The 19,682-nt window shown below is 46.0% G+C and overlaps 1 long non-coding RNA gene across 1 annotated transcript; it reads left to right on the forward strand.

Moving 5' to 3' along the window:
- The first annotated feature begins 17 nt into the window (after positions 1–17).
- Positions 18–18,970, forward strand: LOC114016827 (uncharacterized). The gene is made up of 3 exons (XR_008734266.1): positions 18–2,201; positions 8,522–8,632; positions 16,871–18,970. It is a non-coding gene; the product is annotated as an uncharacterized LOC114016827 (long non-coding RNA).
- Positions 18,971–19,682: the final 712 nt, after the last annotated feature.

Here is a 19,682-nt window from a genome sequence, read left to right on the forward strand (position 1 = left end):
GTCAATCAAACGTCACCACCCGCCTCGACCGCGGCCTGGCCGCGGGGCGGTCCCTGAGGCGACGGCGGGCGGCCGCGAGGGAGGAGGGAGGCGGCGGGCGGCCGAGCCCCTCCGTGTGACCCCCCCGCCCCGCCGCCGCCGCGCCCCTTCCCCGGGGGCCGCGCCGATCCCGCCGTCCCTGCGCGGGGCCGCGCCTCCGCTGCCCGCCCCGCCTGAGGGGCTGCCCGCGCCGCGGCTGGGGGCAAGGCCTGGCGGCCGCCTCGCTGCAAGCACCGGCCGCCGCCCGCCCGCTGCCCTCGGCCCGCCCTTCCCCGCGGCTGCCGGGCTGCGGGCCCGCGGGGGCAGCGCAGCCGCCCGGCCCTGCCCGGTGGGCTGCGGGCCGGCGCGGGGGGCGGAGCTGGGGGTTCGCCTCAGGCCCCCGCTTGGGCCCGGGCCTGCGAACCGCCGCTCGCCCGGGTAGCTGCTGCCGTCGCAGGGGCACGGCCCTACGGGGGGCGCGGCGGGAGAGCCCTGGCCCTGCGGGGCCGGCTGGGGGCTGACCCGGGCCGAGCCGCCTTTCCCGGCTCCCCACCGAGGCCCGGCAGCCGCCGCGCTCCGGGCAGGAAGACCCCCGGCCACCGGAGCGCAGCCCTTGTCACCGGTCCCAGTGCCTGGCCGTTACCCATCACGGTGCCTGGCTGTCACCCGTCACTAGTCACGGTGCCTGGCTGTCACCCATCACCAGTCACGGTGCCTGACCATCACCCATCACCAGTCACGGTCCTGGCTGGCACCCATGGGCTGGAGCCAGCTGGCAGGGCGCTTCTGTCTGGGCCCTGGAAATGCCTAGAAAAATAGATGGCTCCAGATTATTCAGGAGGGATTTGGGCCAGAGAAGGCGCAACACCTGGACTGGCTCCACGTCAGACAACCGGTGTCCAGCTGGGCTTTGCAGCGGAGACACACACCATGTGTGAACAGAATTGATCTGATTACAGGCAAAGGTATGAGCGTGGCAGGAGGTTCTGTCTGATCCTATGTGGGTCCCACAAGGAGCACCACTGAATTGGAACTAGTAAACCTTGATGGACTCCAGCTTCATTCCGTGAATTCGGGTCTGCCAACACAGCGCTTCCCATCCTGCCACAGTACGCCTGTGTTACCAGACATTTTCTACCATTATGCACTGTGGTTCCCCTGTTACTTTGGGAAGTGAATAGTGGATTGCGTAGTCACCTTGTTACCCAGGAGCATGCAGAAGCGATCCTGCTGTGGTGCAGAATACAACGCTAAATACAAGCATGCATTCCTGGTACTGGGAAAGCACTGTTCACTCTAATAGACTCTCAAGCACACTGCCACGATTTGTTGTTTCCATTAGAAAAGCATCTAGTAATCTGAAAATGGATCTAGAAACCATTGTTCTAGATACTACGCTTGACACATAATAAAAAGAAAGCTCATGCCCTGCAGAGCTTGTAGCAAGAGTAGATTAAGCGAGTTCTTAAGGATACCCATTGAGAGAGTTGTGCAGGTTTTTTCAGGTCTCATAGACGTGTTGCACCAGCACAAACAAACCTGCCAGAACACTTTCTAAAAGCCAGTTCGCAGACAGGCAGGTCCAAACAGAAAGGCTGAAGCTTTAACCTACCTTGGAACTCTTTGCTGGTTTCTAACAAGCCCTCCCGATTCTGAATGACCTCTCAGTTCTCGACAGCAGCAATGACCACAGCTCGCAGAAACACAGCATCTCTCCTGACCAAGCCGACAGCAGGGTCAGCAGCATGCAAAAAGGCGATGGGTTTCACAGGCAGACACACGTACACACGGCGCACCGCCTCTCCGCACTACCTGTCTCGTCTTGTTTTAGCCGTTCCTGGCGAGCAGGCAGGGTACTGGAGCATGCAGAAATCTCGGGGTTTTTAAGCACCCTGAGAGTGGGCTCATGTTTTTCAGTACTAGGTAGCCCAGAAGAATGTGCCAAGGAGCAAGAACCAAACAGGCAGTGTAATAGATAGACACAGCTATGGGTGAACCTCGGCTTCATGCTTCTTGGGCTTCTCTGTGACCTGCAAGAAGCAAGAAACACCAGAAGATGGGACTGAAACTGCCTCTTTCTTGCTCATTCTTCAGTGCCAGATCACATCAGGATATAAGATACCTGAGGACTACTTGCTGTTTGCAGACTGCTGGAAGACAGAGGCGTAATCACCTATTGGTGAGTCATAACCACACAATCACACAGGGGTGATGACACAAACTTGCGAGGACACAGAGAGTGATACAGCTTAAAAATACTGGGGCAAGAGCCTCAGCTGTTGCAAAGCAGTGTAGCCCCACTGCTTTTGGCAAAGCTGGGCAGATTTACACTTGCTGAGGTTATAGCCCATTCTGTTTGTAAAAAGTTGTTCTTCCTGGACAGATTCTTCCTTCCTTTCTCTAAGCTTGAATTTAATTCTAGAAAAATGTCTGGCCTGCTTAGAGCTCTGGAAGACAGAACCCTCTTTTTTAAACAAGGGACATGCAGTGCCGCTGCAACAGTACTGCAAATGCCACTGCCAGAAGGTAGTTCAGCCTACTAGGTAACTAACTACTCTGCTAACTCATCCCATGGTGTCTCCAGCTGGCCTGGCCACAGACTCCTCCCGCTGCCTGCCGGGCACCAGTGCAGGTTCCATGCTCTACCGCACTTGAAGGCAGGCAAAGAGAAATGCACAGCTTCCTCGTGCTACTGACTATTGCAATCCTTGCTTGACAGCAGAGGAAGGCAAGTCAAATACCGGGCCCGCTGGCACGCAGAGCAATAATATGGGAGTGGGGAGAATCTCAGAAGATCCTTACTGCCACAGTAATACTGCCAAAACAAAATCAGCAGTGAGGTGGAAAACTCTTCCATCATTCTCATGCCTTCAGTTTTTCCTGATCGTCTTCACCAAACTATATGTAGCTTGCAGGTGGGAGGCCATAACTGATGGACGTGCTTATCCTGTCGTGAGTTTTTGTAAAAGCACTCTAAATGTAGTCTGGGAAGGTACGTCACTGGGTTTTGTAGGTGCTGTGACCCAAAAAATAACTCCTTGATATTGTCATTCCCACTTTAACCTCTGCAAGAGGGGAGTCATAGGCAAGGCATGAACTTAGCTCTCCACTGTGTGACATACAAACTTATGCCAAGAGCTTAGTTAGCAACTGAACTGCTCATTAGCTATAGATCAAGGCTATCCCTGACATTTTTGAAGCGTTAATCTTTTTTTAGAGTTATTTCTAGTAGAAACACCCAGGCAACAGCCAAGTTAAACTATTCTTTCTTTCCCCCTAAAAAAAACATCAAAAGAACATGAAAAGTTCTTGTGATCATCAAAATCATCAGCAAAGTAAGTAACAGCAATTTCTTATCTTCACAAGGATAGTACTTGAATACATCTGGATATTTTTGATATTCTGAAGGTTATATCAATTCTCAGCAGGCTCAGAGGGTAGATTAGCAATGTCAGCTGCTTTTGTCGTTCTGAGACTCCTGTTGCTTCGCCAAATCTACAAGTTCACCTGACTTGTAATTACGCAGATAGCTTCCTGGTTCTTTCCACGTCTTTTGAGTTCTCCCTGCACTCAGCTAGTCCATTTTCCTGGATGCATACTTCTTCTGTGTAACCAAAACTTTCTTGAAGTGTTTGGAAGGAGGACTGTATCACTGTACTCTCCATAGCATTGACTCTGAGAGCATACTAAGAAAAGCAGAGATCCCCGTGAGATTTTCTTCCTTACAGCACCATATTATTCGTGATTTTTCCTCGTGCAGATTCACCAGACTCAAGAAACCTGCAAGTATTTTTCCCATACTGGGATGTTTTTCTTGCTTATCTCTCCCTGAGCTTAGAGGATGAGTAGTGTCACGGCAGAAAGCAAACCGATACGCCATCAACTTTTATAATTTTGAGTTTTCTGGAGAACACAGATTGTTTCCTTTTAGTATCTGACAATGTAACACAAGTAACTTGCCATGGCAACCAGCTTATGAAACAGGGAAAAAAATTATCATCACAAGGTGCTTTGTTGCTATAGCAAGAAAAGAAGCTGAGACCTTGTCCTTTTTGTTCACTGCTGGGCCATGCATCATCTAGGTAGCAGAACCTGTCAGTAGAAGTTTATGTGAGATTTGGTGCAAGTCAGCTGCTTCATGGGCCTACCTGATACTTAGATCAAAACTGAAGTGCAGTCAGAAGGAAAGAAGGAAGTCAGAAGAATTGAAACGAGGCTGAATTCTCAGAAATACAAGGCCAAATCCATTTCCACAGCAAGCTGACGCAGCTCCATAGATGCCAGTAAGGGATGAACCAATTTCTTCTGAAATTAATTTGGCTTCCATTCTCTGACAGTCTCCATTCTTCACACACACACACCCCCCGCTCATTTCTTTCTTTGATTCTTTTTTTTTTTTTTTCAAAGTGGAATAAATCTCTGCAGATTGGGAAGTATTCTGAAGTTAACTGAAAGAGAGGGTGGAATAGGCTCACAGAGTCTGTCTTCGAGCCCATTCTCTTCACAGGGATGCTTCTGGGAAGGGCAGACATTGCTACACAGCTTACCTGTGTTAATGAGAGAACTTAGAAATGGCAAAGGGAAACCCTCATCATTATTGCTGTGGGAGGCAATCAAAACTGAGCTTTGTTAGCTCAGGGGAGGATAATTCTGAAAACTCTTATATGTGCAAGTGGTCACAGAAGCCAGCAGAACTGCCCTGTGCTTAAGATAGGCTCATTTGTAAATCTGGAGTGGGTCTAGGGTATACACAAAAGTTTGTTTTACTCCTGAGCTGGAAAGGTTGCCTTCTGTGGCATAGTCTTGAAAAGTGAAAGAAAAACTGAAAGTTTTTTAATCCCTAGACTATCGATATGAGCTACAAGTAACACAGCTCCAACTGTGTGATGGAGTGAAGTGTATGCTCCCTCTTTCTATTTCAGAAACACTCTCTCCCAGTTGAAGTTTAAGCTGTTGGTATAGTCGTATCAGGCTTGAGAAACTGGCCAACCTTCTGCGCTGCCTGGGGGTTTAGCTGAATTTACAGGTAAAATTACTGTGACTCATGGACAATCCTCTTCTAGCTTCCTGGTGAGGCTGCAGAGAAAATACTGCTGGATCACCAGCCCAAACAATAGCACAACTTGGAAAGCAGCCTTTGAGAGAAGCTCTTAATGTGTTATCAGATAAATCTATGTGGAGATACAAGGCTGGAGTTTACTCCCAACAATGAATTGTTATTCTGTGAGTGACTGACTATAAAAAGACTATGGGGAAAATCTGACTTCTTCTGCAGCACAAAGGAAACCATGAGATAAATGAAAGTAATGTCAAAGAAACCATGCTAAAACCCTTCAGCCCTATGATTCAACAGTCTCCTAGAGACTCAGAAAAGTCTGGGTTAATCCTTACTGCAGATTGCATCAAGACAGACATAGCCACAAGAGACATCACAGCTGTGAAATTCTGCAAGCAGGTACCATCATCCCAAGGGCCTGGGACTCTCGGCGATACCTAAGACTTGGAAGCTGAAGTCCAGCTGAATGGTCACACAGAGGAAAAAAAGAAGGCTGGTCAGTCCTGGTTTCAAAGGGTTTTTTAAGATGACACTTAAGGACACTTTTTTAAGGACACTGAACTGGAGAGATTTACCAAAGTAATCAATTAACAAAAAAAAAAAAAAAGCATGAACTAATCAATCAAACATCAGTCAATCAACAAAATCTTCCTCTATACCATCTCCAAAACCATCAGGCTGCTTCAGATGACCCAGCCAGTGAGTGGACCCAACCAGTGAGTGGGACCACTTTGTTCTGAATTCCCAAAAAAATGGCATTAAGATTGGATTAATTCTACTAAGTAGAGTGCTCAGGCCTCTTTCAACAAAAACATTTGAAACATTGCAGAAGATTCTGGGAGGGCAGAGCAAAATCATCAGTCCTGGAGGGTTATCTGATCCAGGACAGGATCTTTCTCATCATGGGTTTCCTTTTCTGGAATAAGCAAGGAAACCAGGCAGTGCCTTGCCAGGTGCCTGGCCCAAGCTCCACCAAAGCTAGAGAGGGTAAAGATTCCTGTTGACTGCAATTAATTCTGCTACCAGTTGAATTTAATCAATTATGAACTGAAAATAGAAACTGGCAGAGACGAGATGCTCTGGAATTGCAGAAGGGAAAGGCTTTGTAATCAGATCTTGGAAGTGGAAGGAGGTCTATGTTCCACAGCTTAATAATACAAACAACTGCTGATTCCTTTTTTCCATTAATCCCCCACCAACAAAAACACACACACACACACAAAATACATGATTCAAGGACCGGTCATTTCCACGGACACCGTAGGGATGACCAACAATCATATCTCCCCATACCTGATCTGAAGCAGTGAAGGCCTCACCTGAATGAACGGTGGGATGTTTGGACTTCAATTTTGCTGATGGTGGGGCGAGAGAGGAGATACAGGTTAGATTTCTGAGGCTGTATTTAATGTCACTTTCTACAACTGCTTGCTAGTTTCAGTCTGGTCTGAACACTGCCCTCAACGGAAAGTGTCCCGTTTGTTCCTGTGGGTATTCCTTAAGTCCCCAACAAACGTTCTTTTTGACTTTTCCTGCTTTTTTCCGGAGTTATAGCTGAATGTGTGGTGCGTCTAGAGCCTGAGCTACTTAGAAATGACACTGATTCCTTCCTGATGCCCGCACCTGACTAGGAGTGACCAGGGCTGGTAAGGTCCCATGTCTCCTTCCACTCTGCTGAGCCTGCCAGCATAGATCAGGGAGGGTCACATAGGGTAGGAGGTCTGGTGATGCAGAAATCTGCAAGTTGGGAGCCACACTGATTTTCCTGGCAGTGGTTTGCTGGTACACATACAGGAACTTTTGTTAGCTGTCAGCTTGAATTGACCGTCAATCATTCCCTTGGAGCCTGATCCTCAGGTCACTGCATTCTTAGAGAGGTTTTTGCCTTTGTCTTCATACAGCTGAAAGCCTTATTTTTTGTTAACAAGCCCTCGCGATAGTTAGGCCCCATGTGATTTTCATTTTCAAACTCTATGGAAAAGTTTGAACACTTTGCAGCTTGCATGCTACTAGTTCCTTTATGGGCCAGTTTGGATCACTTACCGTGCTCTGGGTCATCTATCACTTCTGCTGGCAGGAGCCAGATTTCCAGGAGTGGAAACCGGATGAGTTGCTAAGGCATGCCTTGCGCTCCATGTCATTTCTGCATTCACTGATGTGCAACAGATTTATCTGTGTGGTTCAAGGCGTCTCTGTACCAGATGAGTTTGTACTGAAATCTCAGACTATCCCACATATTCTCCTGGAGGAGACACTTAAGATTATTCTTATTCTTTCTAAAAGAATCTTCTTACTTCTTCATCAGCTAATGCTGACTTTCCTCCCCTCAGCATCAAGGAACAATTGGTAACTACATCTGTTTCTCGCAGAAATTTCAAAGCAGTGTTGCACAGCATGATTCAGCCACACACACATGGTACAACTAGATAGAATTAAATACATTTGTGTTTATCCACTTAAACTACTGGTTTCTTTTCCTTTGATTGCTTTTTAATGTACTGGCTGCGCATTGTCTCTTTCCCTGCCATGCAACCCTCCTTATCATCACACTCAATCTGCTGAGCCTTTTCTTCTCTTCTGTCAAGTCCTTCACTAAATTCTGGTTTTAATTCCTCTGTAAGGAGCTGCCCTGAACCTTGGTTCCCACCTCTGAGAACAAGCAAAGCTGATGCAAAGCGTTACTCACAGAAAATGTAGCTACCCTGTAGACTAGGCAGGAGGATGGAATCCAGACTTCCCACCATCTCTCTGCTTCTTGGTCCTCTTGAGTCTCCAGTGTATGCTCTGCTCCTGTATCCAAACTTAGTAAAGCTTGCTTTTCCCATCCCTTTCCATTATGGACAGCTGCTTTCCTCTGCAGCAGCCTACTCCTGATGCTCTTGTGCAGAATTTCCTCCTCCATCCCTTTCAGTGATTACCTAAAACCTGCACTGCTGTGGTGACAAAGTCCTCTGGTGATCTTGGCTCTCATGTTCTTTATAGCAAAGGCAGGCGTTCCCACGGGGCAGCTGCTTGCCAGCAGAGCTAGAGATCCTGAGTTATAGAGCTCCCTGTGAGCTAACAGGGGTACCAGTATTCCCACATCAGATGAGATTCAGGCGGGATATTGGGAGATCTCCTTAACGGTTAGGCTATGCTCTTCTGTCAGTATCCCACCTAGGCTGTCCTGAGAGACCCCTAGTAATGGTGAGGATGTAGTTCTCCCATGCAAACGCTTTCAAGAGCAGCACAGGGCTAGAAATCATGCCTTCAATCAGAGAGTTGGCATAGCTGATCTCTCCAGGTTACTTCTACACCTGCTTCATGCAGATTCTCTTCTTGCTGGCAGTTCTACCCTTCCTTATTAAAGATCTTTCCCACACTAAAGCCGTAAAGTGGACCACCAGCATCAATTTTGGTTGGCAGTTGATTCATCCCCTTTCTTCTGCTGCTTCTCTGTCTGGGAAGGTGACAAACAGAAGAGGACCTGCAGCCACTTGCATCACGGAGGACCAGTGCAGGGCCATTGCATGCTTCCAGGTAACTTTTCAGGCAGGTGTTCACGAGTTCAGCGGCGAGGTAAGTGTGTGTGTGTGTGCGCGCATGCAGATCAGTCAGATACTGTCTGGTGGCTTACAGGGGGCCAATGCCAAACATTTCTGAGGTCAGACCTCCTGCAAGATTCCTGAGATGAGATATCCATATCAATATGTTGCAATTTTTTTGTCTGGCCTCAAACTCGTGACTTTTCCTTTTCCACTTCCAGTCAGCAGACTTCAGTTGGGGAAATACTGAGGCTAACGTACTGAAACACCTATCAGAAATGTTATGTGAATCCAAGTGATTGATAGAATTTCAGCCATTGACTATGAAAACATGAGTAAGCTGATGTTAATCTACAGATGTTGTATTAACACTGAGTGATTTCCCAGTCCTCATTAGCAATACGCTTTGATAAGGGTAGAAGTGCTAGCTATAGTTTCCCTTCAGTAAGCTGTTTAATCATCAGAGCTTACTGGCAGTGGGATTTGGGAGACTTACACGATCACAAAGTGAATTAAGAGTAATATAATACAATACCGTCCCTCTGTCTTCCCTGGGATAGCACACAGGGAGGGGAATGGGTTCAGATCTGCTCCAGTCCCCCGTTCAAGCAGCGCTGGTGTGCTCTCGTGAGGAGTAAGCAGGAGACTGCTGCCTCCTTAGTCGAAGGTATCCCTCGTTTTCGGGAGCACGCTTATGCCAGCTCCCCTGCAGCCATCAGCACATGCCAGTGGACTTGTTACAGCACGTTCAGCAGCACATTCTCACTGGTTTACTGAGGTCTGATCCAAAGCGTACTGTAGATATGGCGAAGATTCATAGACTTCTTCAGTGGTCTTTGGACTATTCCATGGAGGCAAAAATACAACAGTGATGGACACGTGGGGAGAGGACTTGACCTTACCACCACATTTCGCTCTAAAGAGGTGGTAAAAGAGATTGTGTAGCCCAACCCTGTGCATCCCAGAGCAGTAAAATCAACATGAACCCTCCTTAATAAGTGATTCAAAAGCACTTTCTGGTTTGTGAATCATCTGCATCCCAGCCTTTCTGAGGATCTTGGGCAATGAGACATGAATAGTGCAGCTTCTGTGGTCATCTCTACCAGCTTATGGGGCTGCCAGCCTGCTCTGGCCCTAATTGCCAGCTGCTCTTTTAAAATGCTCTCTGCCACTGAGCAGTTCTCATCCAGAGATCTCAGACATGAAGTAATCCTCCTAGCTTTTCTAGAAAAAAGCCAGCTACTATTAAACCTGTTTTACAGGTGGGTAGGCTGAGCTCCAGTCTGCCTGAGATCACAAAGTGTTATTTAGGGCCAAACTGCCTGGGCTGACACGTTCCTGTAGCAGGGATGACTGCCTAGGAGGAATATTAACCTCCTTCGTTAGAGGAAAAGAGTGCCCAGGCAGAGGGGAGGGCTGGCCACACAGGCTCTCTTTAGATACATGCTTTGCACATGACTACAAAGCAAATAAACCTCACTGACTGCATGGCTTGAATCCAGGTGTCCCCTAGATGCAGACGCAAGCGTAGCGTGAACCAAAATGCCATGCCTGGCCCTTTGTGCTGAGCCATCCATCAGGTGGGAATGTAAAACTCGCCTGATTGCTTATGCCTGAGTCACCTCCTTTAGCATTTGTTATTGCCTAGTGCGTTAGCATGCTGCCTGCTGGATAATAAATGACTTCATTCGCTGCGGCACTGAGGACACTATTAAAAATTAACCCTGGCAAATGGTCCTGCATATTTTTTTCAGTCAGAGCCAGACAAGGGGGAAGAGGAGGGGAGCGCTGTTGAAATCTGATTTGCAGAAAAGGCAAGTGGTGAATTTTTGGTAATGGGGATGGGTCAGGCTTCAGTTTAATCACTGCAGTTGTTGGTAATCGATGATCAAAATTCAGAGGGCTTAAGGCACTGGGTAGAGTTAAAAGCAGTGCAGGTAGAGCAGACTCAATAGGCATATTGCAGAGGACATCAAAGAATGGGATAAATGGGGATTGCTATCCTGATGTGTAATTTATGACCTGTTTGCAGAAATAAATGAATTTATCACATGGATGTTGTTACCACGTATAAGGAGAGTGGTCCATAGATTAAAAACTCCTCAGTTTTGGTTCATGTATTGCACCCTTTTCTCACAGTATCACACTTCCAACCATACCCTATCTATAGCAGCAGGCAGAGTATATTTACAGAAATGAAGGGTTTGCATTAAATATCTGAGGAAATAGATCAATTGACAGATCTTGGCTACTTTTGCCTGCAGCATGTACACAGTATCCATCAAATTGTCTTGAGTCAAACCCTCGCAGGCTGAATTTGAAACTCAGGCAAGGAGCCAGGCAGGCTCAGAGAGCAGAGGCCTTTCTGTCTGCATGCACTTCCCACCGTCTGTATGCTGCAGCCCAGAGCAGGGGAGCTGAGCTTTAGGCTCAACAAAAAATACTTCCTTACTCCCTTTGCGTTGCTCCAAAAGAGGGATTTGATCTGAAGCCTGCTGATGCTCATATTAACGATCCCGTTGTTGACACAAAAATCGCACGTTTTTCTGAGATGTCATTCAAGCTGGCTTCGGTACAGCAGCAAGTGGCATGCCCCATCCCAAGCCCACGGTTCCTCAGGGCTGTTCCGGACCCTTGGGTAGTTCCATCCGTAGATGGTTGATACGTGTAGATAGTCTAGGTGGTAATATGAGATGGAATGCCAGGTGCAGTGACTATGCAAGCAGATCTACCCTCTGGCTGGCATGCTTTTTTCCAGAAGTGTATCATAGCTGTTGATTTCACAAGCTGTACTGCAATATGATGGCATCTATCAAAGGGCCAAGCTGAGGTCTGCATGTTTGTACTGAGTCACCTGCCCAACTCCATGTGGCAGAGGTATTTTAAAATGTCAGGCTTAAGCAGATATTATGCTGCAGCAGGGAAGATGATATAAAGTTCCTGTATAAACAGTGTTATGAATTTGCTGGATGAAAGGTACTCAGCTGTTGCTATGTCCAAGCTGGAGACATTTCCTGCTCTAAGATCTATCCTTACCATTTCAGGGACCATAAAATATTCCTCAGATTAATTCCTCCTTTTTATTTATTTTCTTTTCTTCTAGCTCTCCATCCAGACACAGCTTTGTCGTTAGCCCTAGTCACTGGCTATCTTGGCCAGCTGTGCGAGTCCCCAAGTGCCAAATCCAAATCCCTTCTCCTCTCTGGTCCTGCCCATGTCATTGATGGGGAATGCGCTTCCAGAACAAGCAGCTCTGGCTCCCATGGATCTGGGACTTGGCCACGCACTGTGCCACACAGCAGGAAGGCTTCCAGACTTATCAGCAGGGTAGGGTGGTCCCAGGGACCTCTGTTTCTCAACAGCTAAGGTGTTTGCCTAACATGTTGGTTAAAGAACAGGCATACCAGAAAGTTGTGCTTGCAAGTACCAGATCCTCCCTGAACATATTTCCTAGATAGCTGCTGTATAAATGATGAGGAAGCAATCCAAGCGTGTGATCACAAACAAGAAGGTGTGCGGTTTGGTACAGGACCTGCCCTTGCTGGGGTGTTCGCTCTGTGACAAACAGGCTTTTTCACTCTGTGGTAAGATCCTGCACTCATTGCATGCAGCAGGTAACAGTTTGACGGATCTCTTCCTGCAGCCCAGCATGCTGCTGGAACAAGGATTTTATTTTAATGATAACTGACCAGGAGTTATCACAACGGTTATCAGTCAACACAACAACATTTTATAAATACAGTCTTTGTGGAGGTAGTAGTTTTGGAAATCCCAATAGCTTAAAGTTAGTTTGGCACCTCTTTGTAGGATAGGTGGTGGGTGTGATCTGAAATCACTTCCTTTAACTCCAACAAGTTTGGGATCACATCCACGGTTTGGTTATTTATTTATTTATTCCCCTCCCAGTCTTTATATGTCACTCTCTGGGTTGCCAAGGGCTGGACATGTAAGGCAAGTATCTCAAAGGAGAAAGAAGTGTCTGGTGCCACCAGCTGTAGGCACACATCCAGCGGCTTGGTTCTCTAGGAAAGGAATTTGTGGACTGCACCTGGAAAATCTGTCTTCCACAAACCAGGAGCTAGCCAGTAAACACTGAATGCATAGCTGAGCACTGGACACTTGTGTTTCTACTGACTTCTAAGCAGAATGAGAAGGAAATGTATTTTTTGCACTAGTTTAACTTGTACCCTGATCTGCCACTGCAGGGAGTAATTGACTGATAACTTAGAAATTAGCCAGCTGCCAGTGTTTGCTGCACAAGATTGCTGTGAACGGGCTGTTAATGAATGTCCCTGTGTGAGCAGGTCCACAGCATGGTGTGGGGAGTGACCCGTGTAGGGCAGGACAGGGGAGGAGGCTTGTGTGGGCTCCAAGGAAGACAGGTTCTGGCAGTGGTGATGTGTGGGGAGTTACGGGGGGGACATGCATTTCACCACACTGCTGGGTAGTACTTTAGACATCTCTTTCTACATCGGCCTCCACTAGAAAATAGCAAGAGCCAAGCCCTGCACAGAGTCATGTTAGTGTAATGCTAACGCAATGCATGAACTTCTGCTCATCTCATTATGACAATACTTCCGAAAGAATCAAGTCTCTGCATCCCATCATAATAGAAAAGACCAGGTGCAAATCCAGCACTGTTTTTTCCCCGCTTTGTGTTTTCCAGTAGTTCAGATCCAAACTGAAACAGAGCTTGTCAAAGGTCCGTCTCCTTTGCTAACAATGGTGGGCAAGTCTCTAAATGCAAGGTCTTTGCTCAGACTGAAGGAAATGAATGGAAATGAGTCAGTACTTCAGGAGCATCATGACTCCTACAGATAAAAGTAGTTTGTGGTCACGAGAGGATTCACATTCTGTATTTCTGCCGTCTGCTAAAGGGATTTGCTCAGCCAAACACACACCACTCAGCTCAGGCACTAGGAGTTTCTATTAAACCACAACAAGGGTTTACCCCAGGGTGCCTTCTAAGGTGTCCAAGAATAGAGGATACTGGGATGGAGTGCTTAGCCAGAAGTGCAAGCATGCAGTGATAAAATGCAGGATTTCGTGGCCAGATTGCTGGCCTACAAGCATGGCTGGAGTCCCTTGTAGCAGCCAACATGCCATGTTCACTGCCCTGTGCTGTCACCATCCAGTGGGGCTGCTGACAGATCCAGCCTTGAAAACAAACTGTCAAGCAAAGCATTTGTCGTAGGTGTGAGATTTGTGCAGACTGGGATGTGCTTTATGGTCTTTAATACTCTGAAACACTACCTGAGCATCTGTCTTGGTCTCACTCAGCATGCTAAGTTAGGTAACAGAGCTGAATTTTACTGAAACTTCTAGACAGTGCATAAAAAGTACAAAAGCATACCAATAATCCATCTTCTGTCATCACCAGTCTAACTCAGCTGCTGGAACAACAAAGTATATAGTCCTTTTTTCTAAGCATGCATTATGCAAAATCAGAGCCAGGGCTATAAGGAGACTATTGGAAATTGGGTCTCTCCAGTCATTTTGAGAGCAGGGAAACATCCTTCCCTCTCTACAAGGACAGGATTCCTTCTAGTAGTCTACAGGAAGTTACACATGACAAATACAGATGAGTCCCAAGGCTTTCCAAAGAGGCTATCCATGGAAAAGGCAACCTGGACCCCTCAAATTCTAGGGGAAATCCCAGTGCAGGATGGTGGGGTGCGGCATCACTTTTCATTCCTGTGTGGTATTTGCTGGACTGGAATCCAGGCTGCGTGTGGCAGAAGCAGATGTGTAGGGTCAAGTGCTCCTCTGACAGAGCAGATACAAATGTTTTCGCCTTTGCACAGCTCATTCACTGATGCTGAGCCAGAAGCACACGTAAATCACCGAGCAGACCATGGAGCTGAAACACTCCTGGGAGTACCAGCAATGGGCAAGGCACCTGAGGCAGAAGCAGCACGTTGGCTCTTGGCGTGTTGGGACAGAGAGCCGTGTCTTCTAGGCTATGGATGCTGGCTGTAGGATTGCATAGGTGTGCGTGGGGGTACACAGGGTATATGCAGCGTTTGTGTTCCAGCCTGCAGAACTGCCTGATCCCTCATCTACCTGCTGACCCCTCCACCACCGCAGACTGTGCCCCAGCCACCCTATTTCCTCCGCTGTAGGACATGGACTTGTGAAGGACTTTTGCCAGAGCTGTTGTCTATAGCGTGGCTCGCAGTGGTGCTGTTGCCGTGATGGCTGAAAGCCTTGGCGTACATGAGGTGCATTCAGAGTAAGCTTTGAACTGTGCAAAGTGCATGCAAACTAGCGGTGTAAGGGCATGCAAACTGGTGCTTTGCCCTGATTAATTTTTCTAAAAGCCCTAGTTTCTCCACTGCTTCACGCCATATATTGTCACTTACACTGATGGGAAATTAGTATAATCGACACCTTTCTGATTTGGTAACATTTTGTGGTGGCTTTGCATTGGCATAAAAAGCAAGTACACATTGCAAAGCTGCTGAAGACAGCTAGATGAATTTCACAGCTAATGCCTGCTTGGCAAAACAGACCTAAAAGCACAGTGCAGCCACAAGTTTCTTTACACTACAAAGAACAAGTGATGTTGCTGAAAAACTATGGTGAAACAGTCATTGACCTTAACTCCTTTGCAACATCAATTCATTTTTCTCTTAGTTTAATGTTGAAAAAAAAGTTGTAACTCAATCACTGACCATGGAATACATCCCAGAAGAAATGCAAGGACCACCAACAATGTGGACCAGGTGTGAATTACAAATAGCATCAGCAAGAGGCCTTCTGTGTCCCAGGGTCATTCATCCCATAGCCAATGCTATTCCTTTTATATTTTTCTTTTCAGCTTGCCATTTTTAAGCCTTTTCAGCAAGACCTTCTCTTGCTGCGGGTTTCTACCACACCAAGCACTGTGATGCCCCTAAACTGAATGAAACCCCTATAATGGTACTACAGTTGTAACAACATTGGGTTTTGTTCCTACCAGTTCGTTAGCCAAAGTGACCGTCTGGCAGCTGTAGGGCAGCTTTCGGCTTGTCCCGTACAGTGGGGCAGGATGCTATACCCTGGAAGAGCAGATGTGTGCAGATAGTGTCCTTGAGCTTTCCAAACCCAGGAAGTAGTTTGACCCAAAAGAAACTGAGAAAGGTAGGTGGCATTGGAGACAGACACAAAACAATAATCTCTTATTTTATAGAGTCATCTCAAGTTACCATTGATTCATCTTGAGTCAGGAATGATATAAACAAGCGAGTGCAAGCATGCTTCAGGCTCTCAATATTTTCCATATAAGAAAGCTTTTGCTTCCTTTTACCTATAAAATTGGGAAGGGAGAGAAAACTTACATTTGTTTATTTATTTGTTTGTTTATTCATTTATTTAAAACTCTTCAATAAAATGAAGGCAGAATTAGGAGATAATGCTTTCTGGAATTAGGAAATCCTGGCTCGGTAGCTCAAATATTAACGCAGTGCCTCATCTCACCTTTGCTACCTCCTGTCTTTCATCCTGATCAATCATCTTGACTGCACTGTAATGCAGCTGCTCTGGGCAGAATCTCTTGTCACGAACCAAACCCTGCTTTTCTGAAGCAATGGTACAAAGGAAGGAGAGAGGCCTCTGGTGTGGCATCTGCACTGGGAATTGCTTGAAAGCAAATGGGATTCCACGAGAGTTCTCCCCTCCCACCAGAGCTGAATCAGGCCTTAAGCTAATGAGATATCCCAACACAACTGAAACCTGCCTTAAGCTTACCTTTTCTCTAAGAGACCCTTCACCGTGAGAAATTGCCATTTGCTGGTTTTATTGCTTTATATTACCCCAAAAACGTACCCTGAAACTCTAGCAAGCCAACGAGGGGGTTCATTTTCCTTGAGCAGGCATGCAGCAGTGAGAGGACTCGCTCTGTCCCTCAGGACCGAGCTCAGGACCTCTGGAGTGCATGGTCACCTTCAGGCACCACGCAAGGTTTCTGTACAACTTCAGTGAGATCAGTCGTTTGGTTTATTTTTTCATAGAAGCAAGGACAAAGAAAACCCGCGATCACCCGTCTTTCAGTGTGAGTTAAAATACTCTATAAAAACATCTAGTGGAAGTTTTTCTAGGTCTAGTTCAGCTTGCAAAGATACAGCTTTGTCCCAAATGCCGTATGTTGTCTGATGAAGCTTTCCTTTCATATTGCAGTTTATGAATTCACATAAGCCTGTGAAAAGGAGCAAAAACAAATGCCTGGATTCAATGAGTCAGAGAAGACATTTTTTTAATTGGTTCCTCTCATTGCCCTTTCTTTTCATGCCAGGTGCAGTGACAGCAAAATAAACTCAATTCACAGACTCCTGTCATCCTCCGGATCTGTGGATCGGTTCTGACTCCCTCCCAGCCTCATTCATTGCTTCTGAGGATGAAGTCCTGAACATCTGCTGTGGTCGAAACTATTCTTACATCATCTTCTGAATGCAGTGACTTCAAGCCCATGAAACCATGATGTTAATGCCATAGTCAAGGCTTCAGCCAAAGCTCTTTCTGCAGACCTGGGCTGACTTTTTTGAAAATGCCATGGCAGTTGCTAGTTCTTCACCAACAGAGGAATTACCAGAGTCGTGTAGCATTAGGTTTATCATGCAATACAAGAAAATGGGAGAGTTTTCCAGCAGAGCAGCAGTCTGCTTGGGGGTGGCAGTACCATAGTATGAATTCCTTACTGAATCTCAGATGAATTTTGATTTTTGTCTTGTTGTATAAAATGGGGAAGAATATCCTTGCTCTGTGTTATCTACTTAGAATAATAAGCTGCTGGAGGCAAATGTTTTACCATGCGTGGTATTAATTTGGTAGTGTTAGCTGTATTGACACCTTTCTGTGCAAAGATTAATAACAGTTAAAAATCAAACCCAAATGGGGCAAGCCTGAAGATTATCTAGGTGTGGACTCACAGCTGAAGTAATTACTGTTCTTCTGCTTTCGATAAGAGATGTATAACACTGTGGTAGTGATAGCATGGCTAATGAAAACTGCACAGAAATGGAAGTTATCCAGGGAGAACGCAAAATTTCAGGAGTTTAATACACTCAGGGACTGAGTAATTTCTGCCTTGCTGTACTGAAAGGACATCTTAAACAAAATTGTCACATTTGGGATGATGCTACAGAAATAGATGACTGCTGTTGCACACTAGTTCTGAAGAAGCCAAGAGGCAAAAGAGGGGAGATGTAGGCTAATGCACACCCATCAGTCTGACCCCCAACAGTATGTAGTATTTTAGAACAAATTTTGACTACAAACATCATTAAAGATATGGGAAAATGCGGCGGGAGCTTACCAAAGGTAGGTTATACCAACCTCTGGTAAGAGGGACTGATCTAGATGAAAAAAATACTACTATTTGGGACTTTAGGACAACCTTCATTACCGTGTCCTAAAGGAAATGGATAGTTCTGCTGGAAAAGGGATTCTCACACAACAGAGAGGTGATACAGGGCTGCTAATGGGGACAAGAGATCATGCTGCAAGGGGAAATACCAGGCTGAAAGACAGCTTGAAGTGAAGGCTTTTCTGGAAAATACTCGTTTTAATTTCTGTTAGTGCCATTTGGAAAAGCCTGAAGCATGCTGATGACATTTGCTAATGATTAAGGTGTATCATCGGAGGAAGATGGTAAGAAGGGGGTGGGGCGGTAGGAATAGAATAAAATGTAGTGGTACAGGAGTGCAGGGCCACGTAGTTACAAAACCTTTTACTACAGTGGGGACTTCCATTCCACTTGCCTTTCCAACCAGGGAGGACAAAGAAAGAGAGGACCAATTTGTATGGCCTTGATAATGTGACTCCAGGATATACCAGCCATTCACAGTACAGAAAGGAGAGTATTTATTCCACTGCACGACACATCTGGAGTAAATTATACTGTTCTGGTCACCCATCTTCAAGAAAGGAAAAATGGAAAAGAAAAAACATGATGATGAAAAGAATTGCGAGCCTGTCTTTGATGACAGGAGATTTTGAGCTTGGCTTGTATGACTTAGCAAAATAAATGTCAAGAGGAGATGACAGCGAGCCCTATAAATACATCAGGAATGCAAACATCATAGGGGAAGTGTTATTTTAAGCTGAAAAATAATTTGGCGAAAGAACAAGTAGGTATAACTTGGCAATAAATAATTTTAGCCCATAAATGAGGAGGTCTGTAATCTTCAGAGTGAGGCTTTGGTCCGATCTTTCAGGAGGAGGAGGAAGAGGGTGACAGTTATCTAAATGACTCTGGTGTGGTGGCCTGCAATAGCAGAAATCTGGTTCCTCTGGCTAGAAAGCCCCTGTGGTTTTAGGTTCCAGTACAATGGAATTCCTACATGTTAATACTGTGGCAAATGTTAATATTAAATATGAATAAAGTGTCAACAGCAATTAGCTGTTAATCAGTAATATTAATTAATGACTGGGATGATTGGATGTTGCTTGTGACTGGATGAAAACCAGGAGGACAGACAAATCTCTGTAAGGTAAGAGCCCGAAGGAGAAGCGTGTCCGTCTAGGCTCGGTTTTCAGAGAAAGTTTCACCTGATTCTTGTTCATTTGGGTAGCACCAATACAATTAATCCAGACTAACCTGTTTCATGGAGTTCCTATGATGGTGAGATCAGAATCAGGCCCAACATCTCCAAACAGGTTCAGGGTGTTGTAATTGTGACTATTAAGGTTTAAAAATTTTAAACATTTCTTGGCAAAAACCAAAACGTAACTCTTCTCTCCTACAAAGCTTCATGAATGCACAACATCATGATTCCTGGATAGAGATCACATCATCTCCACAGTTATTACTTTACAGGTTTCTCACTGACCTCAGCTCAGCTCTGGGAATGGTGCCAGCACAATTACAGTAACTCTGAATAGGGCAGACATAAAGCTCCTGTATCTACCCTGAAATTGTGCCAGATTTTTCTCTTGCTTAATGATGGAAAGATGCATTTCTTCTTTGATTGGTTTCAAATAGTTCAGGCTGGGCTGGCTGTAACAAGATTATTTCCAGCAAAAGAAGGAAAAGAAGTAAACTACCCTGCAGGTATGTGCATACGCAGTGCGCTTATTCCATAGATAACCTTGGGGAAGGTTGTTCC

The sequence above is a fragment of the Falco cherrug genome, chromosome 10, assembly GCF_023634085.1.
Source record: "Falco cherrug isolate bFalChe1 chromosome 10, bFalChe1.pri, whole genome shotgun sequence".
NCBI classification, from domain to species: domain Eukaryota; kingdom Metazoa; phylum Chordata; class Aves; order Falconiformes; family Falconidae; genus Falco; species Falco cherrug.